Source organism: Quercus suber, unplaced genomic scaffold (genome assembly GCF_002906115.3).
Source record: "Quercus suber isolate HL8 unplaced genomic scaffold, Cork oak 2.0 scaffold_431, whole genome shotgun sequence".
NCBI lineage: Eukaryota > Viridiplantae > Streptophyta > Magnoliopsida > Fagales > Fagaceae > Quercus > Quercus suber.
In genome coordinates, this window is record NW_027069882.1 from 365,550 (window position 1) to 374,767 (window position 9,218).

Consider the following 9,218-nt stretch of genomic DNA (forward strand, 5'->3'; position numbering starts at 1 on the left):
AGAACAAAGGTAGTCAACCTGGTCAGTCTTTTGCAAACAATGTAATCACTGCTGAAGATCATACTAGTGAACCTGTCACACTCACCAAGGTTCAATATCAGCAGCTGATTGGGTTGTTGAACTCCTAATGTCATTTTGGCACTCAAGCACCACCAGAGATGTGTTTGGACAATGCTCACCAAGCTGCCACCATCATTACTCAACCTTCTCAGACTTCATTGGATCCCCAAGCCCAAAACATTTAAGGTATCTGTTTTTCTCCTTCCCTTGAACACTTAGCTTTTTCTTCTAGTGTCAACACTTCTCACATCAGTCCATCTAACTAGATTCTTGACAGTGGTGCAACAGACCACATGGAACATTCTATCCATTTCTTTACTTCTATCACTTCCTCTGTTCAGATTTCAGTTAGACTTTCTAATGGTGACATGGTTAAAGTTACTCACATTGGAACTGTCAAAGTCTCTGCCACTTTAACTTTAGAACATGTTCTTTGTATTCCAAACTTTACTTTCAATCTTATCTCCATCAGTAAGCTAACCCAGAATCCTTCTTGTTGCTGTATTTTTCTTTCTCATTATTGTTTTCTTCAGGACTTACTGCATTGGAAGATGATTGGGCTGGGTAAGAGACATGGAGGTCTATACATTTTGCAATGCACTGATTCCTTCACATTACCTACTTTTGTTTCAGAGGTTCTATCCAGTTTGTCTTCTTTCCTTTGTAATAAAAGAGTCAATCTATGTAATCTTGACTCTTCTCATGTTGTTGATACTTCAAATAATGTTGTTAGATTGTGGCATTATAGATTGAGTCACCCATCTTCACAAAGATTAGCTTTGTTGAAACACCTTGTACCTGATTTGATTCCTTGCAATAATAACAATTCTTTTGACTGTTTTGTTTGCCCACTAGCTAAACAACACAAATTACCTTTTCCTAAATCCACAAGTGTTTCTTCCTCTTGTTTTGACTTGGTTCATGCTGATATTTAGGGCCCTTATTCCACTTCATCATTAAATGGCTCAAGATACTTTCTTACTTTGGTTGATGATCATAGTAGATGTACTTGGGTTTATTTAATGAAACTTAAATCTGATGCTTCTTCACTGATTCAAACCTTTTTCCAAATGGTTCTTAATCTATTTAAGGTGTCCATTAAGGTGCTTAGGAGTGACAATGGTCCTAAGTTTGCTCTTTCTTCTTTTTACGCATCTAATGGCATTCTACATCAGCTTTCTTGTGTTGAAACCCCACAACAAAATGCTGTTGTTGAATGAAAACATCAGCATTTGTTGAATGTTGCTAGGGCCTTAAGATTTCATGCCAACTTACCTTTGAAATTCTGGGGGGATTGGGTTCTTACAGCCACATACCTTATCAATAGACTTCCTAGCCCTCTTCTAGATAATCTTACTCCTTATCAGAAACTTTTAGGTCATTCTCCATCATATCAACACCTTAGATCCTTTGGTTGTCTTTGTTATGCCTCTACCTTAACTAGGAATAGGTCCAAGTTTGATCCTAGGGCAAAGGCATGCATATTCCTTGGATATCCTTTTGGTACCAAGGGTTATAAGTTGTATGATTTGTCCACCAAAATTGTTTTTATCTCTAGAGATGTTATCTTCAAAGAATCAATCTTTCCTTTTAAACATTGGATGCCTAAACCTGTCCCTCTCCTTTCTTCCACTTCTCACAATATCTTTCCATCTTAACCTTCAATTCCAGAAACCACTTCTTCTATTTCTGCTGAATTTTCTCTTCCTTTCAACCATATTGACACTGCTGTACCTCCTGATGAATTCCCTGACCTTGTCCATACTGGTTTAGCTCCTTCTTCACCTGCTCTTTTTGCTCCACTTGACATTCCTGGTTTTCCTGTTCCCTCAATTGATTTACCTGTTGTTAGGAGGTCCAATAGGTCTCATAAACCTCCCTCATATCTCCATGATTATCACTGTCACTTGGCTTCCACCACCACTCTTAATCATCACTGCAATTTGGTCTCAGCTCTACTCATACCTTCTCATGATTCCACTGCTAGTCCAGGTATTCTCTACCCCATTTCCTCTACTCTTTCTTATTCTAAGTTGTCTATTGCCCATAAAGCTTTCTCTGTTGCATTTTCCATTACCAAAGAACCTACTTCTTATGCTGAAGCCTTCCCTGATCCATTGTGGCAAGCTGCCATGAAGGCTGAGATTGATGCTCTTCAGGCTAATAAAACTTGGGTCTTGACCAAGCTGCCTCCTTGTAAAGTGCCAATTGGGTGCAAGTGGGTCTACAAAATCAAACTTAAAGCTGATGGGTCTATAGAGAGGTACAAGGCTAGACTGGTTGCTAAAGGTTTTACACAAACCGAGGGGATTGATTATTGTAAGACTTTCTCTCCTGTGGTGAAGTTTGTGACAGTTAGAACACTCTTGGCTATGGCTGCTGTGTTTGGTTGGCACTTGTCTCAATTAAATGTCAATAATACTTTTTTGCATGGAGAGTTACATGAGGAAGTGTATATGGTTCCTCCTCTTGGTTTTGGCAGCAAGGGGGAGGTGTGCAAACTCACTAAATCACTTTATGGTTTGAAGCAGGCAAGTAGACAGTGGTTTGCCAAGCTTTCATCCACTCTTCTTGATCATGGTTTTCTCCAATCTAAGTCAGACTATTCTGTCTTCACTAAGGTCAGCAAGTGTTCAATTCTCATCTTGTTAGTTTATGTGGATGACATCCTAATAGCAAGCAATGATGTGGAGGCAGTCAACACTTTCAAGGTTTTTCTAGATACCAAGTTTAAACTTAAAGATCTTGGTACCTTGAAGTATTTCTTGAGTCTTGAAGTTGCAAGGACTGAAAAAGGAATCAACTTATGTCAGAGAAAGTTCATTTTAGAGTTACTTTCTAATGCTGGTATGCTAGCAAGCAAACCTGCTAATGTGCCCATGGATCAATCATCTAAGTATAGGAGCTCAATGGGGGAAGATGTTCCTTATCCATCATTATACAGAAGACTTATTGGCAAGCTGCTTTATTTGACTCTAACTAGGCCTGATATTTGCTACTCAGTGCATAAGTTGAATCAGTTTATGAATTCCCCTAAAACTCCACACCTCCAAGCAACTTATAAGGTACTTAAGTATCTTAAGAAGACACCAGGACAAGGCTTATTCTTATCAGCAAGTTTTGAATTGAGATTAAAGGCCTACTGTGATGCTGATTGGGTAGCTTGTCCAGATACTAGAAGGTCAATCTCAGGCTTCTGTGTCTTCCTTGGTGACTCTCTTATATCCTAGAAATGCAAGAAGCAACAAGTGGTGTCCAGATCATCTGCAGAATCAGAGTATCGAGCAATGGCTACTGTCACAAGTGAAGTTGTTTGGTTATTGGCATTGCTTAAGACTTTTGGTTTTGATCACACTCAGCCTGCCTCATTGTACTGTGATAGCAAGGCAGCTCTTTATATTGCTGCAAATCTAGTGTTTCATGAACGCACAAAACATATAGAGGTGGATTGTCGTTTTATTCAAAGTAAACTTCAAGATGGAGTGATCAAAACCTTTCATGTTCCTACTAGACACCAGATTAGTGATTGCTTCACAAAGGCACTCGGATACAAACAATTTTACTTCCTTTTGTCCAAGATGAATCTCATCAACATCTATGGTTCATCTTGAGGGGGAGTATTGAGATATTTCGTAATTGTAATTTGTATAGTGTTAGTGTTTTGTATGAGCTTTGTATTTGTTACCTGTAGTTTTGTATATGTAGAAGTAAAACTACAATTGCATAGCTGTAGCATAGAATAAGTAGTCATGAAACGACTGCCGTTTATAGTCTACAGATAGGAGAGTTAGTTACAAGTTTATTACACGTGTACAACAGGTATTGGGTAGTCAGTTAGTTATTTCTGTTTTCCTTTTCTTGCCTCTGTTCTCACTATATAAAGAGCAGAGTATGTTAAGCTTAATACACTGAATTCATTTCATACAAGTTTCGTGTTGTTCAATTCCTTTCTCTCTCAATCTGTTTACACTCCTCCATTGATGAACCTTCGGAGCTTGTATAAAATCAATAATCTATGTACTGCAAAAAAACTGTTTTGAGGCAGGAGTGATATTCAAATTGGGTGAAGAAGGAGGTGCACTTGACATAGAAATTGTGAAGTCGTTACCCACAAAAATATGTCCATGCTTCACTTGCTCATGGCTCTTAAATTGCTTACCGTGCTTGAAATGCTTTGGCTGCTTGGAACGTATGCAACCTTTGTTGAAGATCCCAAGGTTCGAGATAAATGATAGAACTGGAAGCCTTTTCCGAAACATCATTGCATTGGAGCAATGCCATTATCCAAGGGAAGCTTACGTATGCAATTATATGGTGCTATTGGATTATCTTATCAACACTAGAGAAGATGTGGATTTGCTCGTTGAAAAAAATATTATAGTTAATGAGATAGGCAGCAATAAAGCAGTTGCTACCATGGTAAACAAAATTGGTCTTGAAATTGTGGAAGAAAATTCACGCTACACTTACCTCACTGAAGACCTTAAGAATCACTATGATCAATGCTGCAACCATAAAATAGGATACTTGAGAAATACCTATTTCCCCAATCTTTGGAAAGGCACTGCAACTGTTGTTGGTCTTATAGTCTTTGGATTTACTTTCTGGACTACCATTAGACCTTATGTAACTCATCATATAGAGTTAGTCCATTGTGACCGAGCTTGTGATACTCTCGTTCCTAATAGGGTCTTCTATTCTTTATTTTGGCACTGGTTTTTTGAAACGTTGTTTCAGCATTCTAGAAAAGTTTGTAAGCCAATAATAATGATGTTCTATTTTCTGTTATTTCAGTTTACCATCGAATGCTATTAATAATATCATTGTTTCTTGTGCGGGTAATACACATTTTTAGAGTTATTCCTACTCATCACAACAGACTTACACTAATATTTTTCACATATAATATTATGCAGTATCTAACAAAATTTACAATATGGTTGTTGTTTCCTATTCTTGCGAAAACAATCTGATTGAACAAAGAAGAAATTAAAATAGCCAATGTATTGTTTGATTTCTGATTGGCTTGCATCCCAATCCTTTTTAATCCAATAGCTTAAAGAGAGAGTTTGTAGATGTCGTCCAGAGAGCATTGTTTTGATAGCTTTGTTATTCTACAAAAGTCAATTTAAAAAAAAAAAAAAAATTATGAATAATAGTAACGCTGTAACAGGGAAAATGGATATGACAACTATAAGCTTTTATTTCCAAAACACTACAAGAGCAACCGGAAGCTCATGATGGAACTACGGACATGAAATTACATCAAGTACTAGTGGCCACTTATCTTTTTAAATTCCTCATGTTCTCACAAAAATTATAAGGGAAAAATGCAAAAACTGTCAAATTAGTGGTTGTGATAGATGATCACACCAAAGTATATATGGTATACCATCACACAGACGATAACCCACATGGTAAATGGTGTTACTTCCGGTGGCAGAGCCACTTGATGACCAAGGGAGGCCTGGGCTCCCCAAAATTTTTTATTTTTTATTTTTTTTGAAAATATCTTAAATAATTTGAAAATATTTATATAAACTTATCCTTTTGGCCCCCATACCTAATAATATACATATATTTAAGAAAGTCTAAAAATAAATATAATTTTCATTTAAATAAAATACTATCCATAAATACATGTCAATAAATTACAATAATTAAATATTCATCATCTTTAAAATGAACACATATGTATTTTAACAATTATCTCAACAAATAAAAGGGAAAAAATTGAGTTATGAAATATTGTATATTACTATTTTACATTTCATACACAAAAATAAATAAATAAATAAAATTATATATAACCACCCACACCCCCCCCAAAAAAAAAAAAAAAATTCCTGACTACCTCACTGGTTAGTTCATAGATGCAAGATTGATTCAGTAGAGAATAACCTAGTATTTAATAAGGTTGTAACTCTTGGGTAGATATATATGTTCATGCAGCAGTGTCTATTTCCGAGGGCTGCAAGCTTGTTTATAAATAGAGTATATGGTCAATAGTGGTAAATAGAGTACATGCTTGTTTATCCTAATTGTAACTTATTATTAGGATTTTAGACCATATTTGAGTCAGATTCAATCAAATCTCTAGCCAATTAATTAAGATGATTAATTATGCAATTAGATTTTATTTAAAAAAACATCGCACAAGCACAAATTACATGAACACTAAGAATGATGACCCAGAAAAACTTTTGAAACTAAGGTTTCAAAGTAAAAAACTTGGGGAGATTTTAACCTAAAAAATCCTCAAGGCAACATTTCACTAATATGATGAAAACTTGTACAATAGAATTAATCCTAAATCTACTGCTACCTCATGTAGTACTTACTCTCGTGACAACATGCAGTTCCGAATCCACATACTCTTTTACTGTGAAACTATTGCACACAAATGCTCTAGTTTGTTACTTTCAAAATTCCACTCAAAGGTTTAGATCATCAACTTTGGTTGATTTGATGCAACAACTTTACTCGATAGCCAGATCTATTGTTTGCATAAGGTCTCTAGTTGTAGCTTCAAAAGGGTTTGGAAAAACTACAAAACACTGCCCTTTTGAATGTGTAAAAACGTGTTATAGGGTTTGTATTTACGTATCCTTAAGATCCATCAAAACCCTAGATCTAATGCTAAGAAAGAAAGTGAGAGTTCAGATCTGCATGTGTTAGGAACCCGATGGTTCTTAATGGAGATGGGTAGGAATTGTAAGGGAATTGACTTAATTCAAGTTAGCCACCCTCCATAGAAAAAGAAAAAGATTAAGAGAAAGATGTTGTAACGGCCCAGCCCAAAAAAGAAAAAAAGAAAAAAGAAGAAGCTATGGTCAGAATTTTAGTTACTTTCACACATACTCACCTACCCCACCCACTTCCTCACCACACAAATATCATCTCACACTCTCACTCTCTTGGCCGGTCAACAAGGGTCCTTCATGCTTGATTTCTTTTTCATTTTCTTACAAAAATACAAACACTCATCTCACAGTTTGTCATCCTCCCACCGGTGTACCTCCTTCCCCACCATCTCCACCATTTTTTAATGATAAGATCACTGGAAAACTCTTTAGGAATCTCTAAGGCATCTTCATCCCTTTTATTTAAGGTAAAATTTATAATCTTTTTGGTGGGTTTATAAGCTTTTGCTACAGGTTTTCTTTATCTAAGCTTTGATAATGATACCCATGTAATTTACGAGTTTTGGAAATGAAATTCATGCATTTATATATATGGGTTTTGTGTTGATGGAATTATTTGATGAGTGGATTTATAGTTTTTACAATGGTGGTTGTCTAAGTGGTGAAGATTTGGGGGTTTTGGCTTTTTAATGTGAAATAAATGGTAAATATAAATATATTGAGTTTATTTGGAGCTAGTTAAAGATTTAAATTGTTAATCTTGGAAGATATTGTTATATATGTTGTTCCACGGGTCTCTTGAAAATGGTTTGCATATATGGTGGAAGAAATTCATAAAGTGCTAGGATCTCTTATGGTAAAGGAGAGGCTTTGAATGACATGATTATAAATTGGAGTCTAAGCCTTGTAAATGAAATTGTTGAGAAACTTTGAAACTGAAATACATTATTCGTGAGGTTAAGTACTTAGGCTTGCCTAATTAATTTCTTATCTAGCGACTTATAATTCATAGCTAGATACAATGTCAATCCTTATGCTTATCATGATAGGGTTGTTTGGTAATGTTTAGGTACTAGCTAATCTCCTTTGGAGTTTGGAGGATTAGGCTTTTGGCGGATTGCAAGCTAAGTAGCTTTTTAATGGGATTTTTGGAAAAATAATCATGTTGCATAAACGTTGTTTTTGGGTCAAACATGTTTTGGAAAATTATTTGTGGAACTATGTTTTCTTAAAGAGTATTGTGTTGTGGCCCTATTATATATGACTATTTATGAAAAGTGCATCATATTTGGTAATGCATATGGGGAAATGCATGATTTGCTAGCTTGGAAAAGATAAGCATCTTTAATAAAATTATTGGGAATGGATTTTATGGATTTATTGCATTATTTGCAAATTCTAAAGATACTTTATCTTAGCTTGTAATATTTGGAAAATTTATGCAAAGTACCTATGCCAAGAAATGGTTTTGAGGACCTTGAGAATATTATGGATATTTGGTTATTGAAATATTTTATGAAACTATTTGGAAGTAAACTATATATTTCAAATACATTAACTTATGAGCTTTTGATGTGGATTTGTCATTGTGCCATGATATTGGTGACGACCTCGTCTGTGTGACGACCCCGTCTGTGTGATGACCTTGTCATGTGACCTTGGGTGAGATTTTTGGTTTTGAAATGGTATTGGATATACTTATGACTCACATTGACTAATATGCAGTTTCATAGTTACTTTGGGAAGCTTGGTGCTACAATATATCTATCATTCTTGTCATGATATTAAGGAAATTTATTTTGCAGAATTCAAATGGAAATCCACAAAATTATAGCATGTTTGTAAAATGCTCATTATCATGATTTTGCATTTCTCCCACCCCCCATTAATTATGCTATTTACTGGGCTTTGTCTCATTCTATTATTTTACAAACTTTTCAGAGTAGGCAATAATCATTTTGAGACAGCTTTTTGGAGGCTAACAGTAGTTAGACTAACTACTAATAGAGGTTGAACTTTTATAATAGAGATATTTAGATGATGTAAACCATAGAGTAGACTTGACTCATTCCTTTGTATATTACAGTAGTTATGACTTTATTTCCACTGATGGGACAAGTTATTGATATGTAATTGTATTTATTCAAGCCTCCATTTTTTTCTTTTGTGGTCAATGGTTCTTGTAATTATTGCATAGATCTTTGACTTACTTTGAGAGTGTATTTAATGGAAGTATTATGACCGTTCTTGATGTTGATACTTGATATGATTTATTTGGATTGAATTGTCAAAAAGGAAAAATCTATAGGTACTTTTGAGATGTTTTTCTCATGCTTTAGACCCTTTTGGGTTTGGGGCATGATAGATGTACTAATGCACTAAGTAATTAGTTTATTCTTCAATACTTGAAATGTGATTACAAGTAGATATTTATAAAATCATAAAACTAGTATATTGGCCTTTGTCCATTAATAATTCCAACGTGTTAAATATGATTAACATGCTTAGAATTTT

General features: G+C 35.0%; 1 long non-coding RNA gene across 1 annotated transcript; it reads left to right on the forward strand.

The window, feature by feature from the left end:
* Positions 1–6,968: 6,968 nt before the first annotated feature.
* On the forward strand, positions 6,969–8,851 carry LOC136062608 (uncharacterized). Its single transcript, XR_010624347.1, has 2 exons — positions 6,969–7,171; positions 7,774–8,851. It is a non-coding gene; the product is annotated as an uncharacterized LOC136062608 (long non-coding RNA).
* Positions 8,852–9,218: the final 367 nt, after the last annotated feature.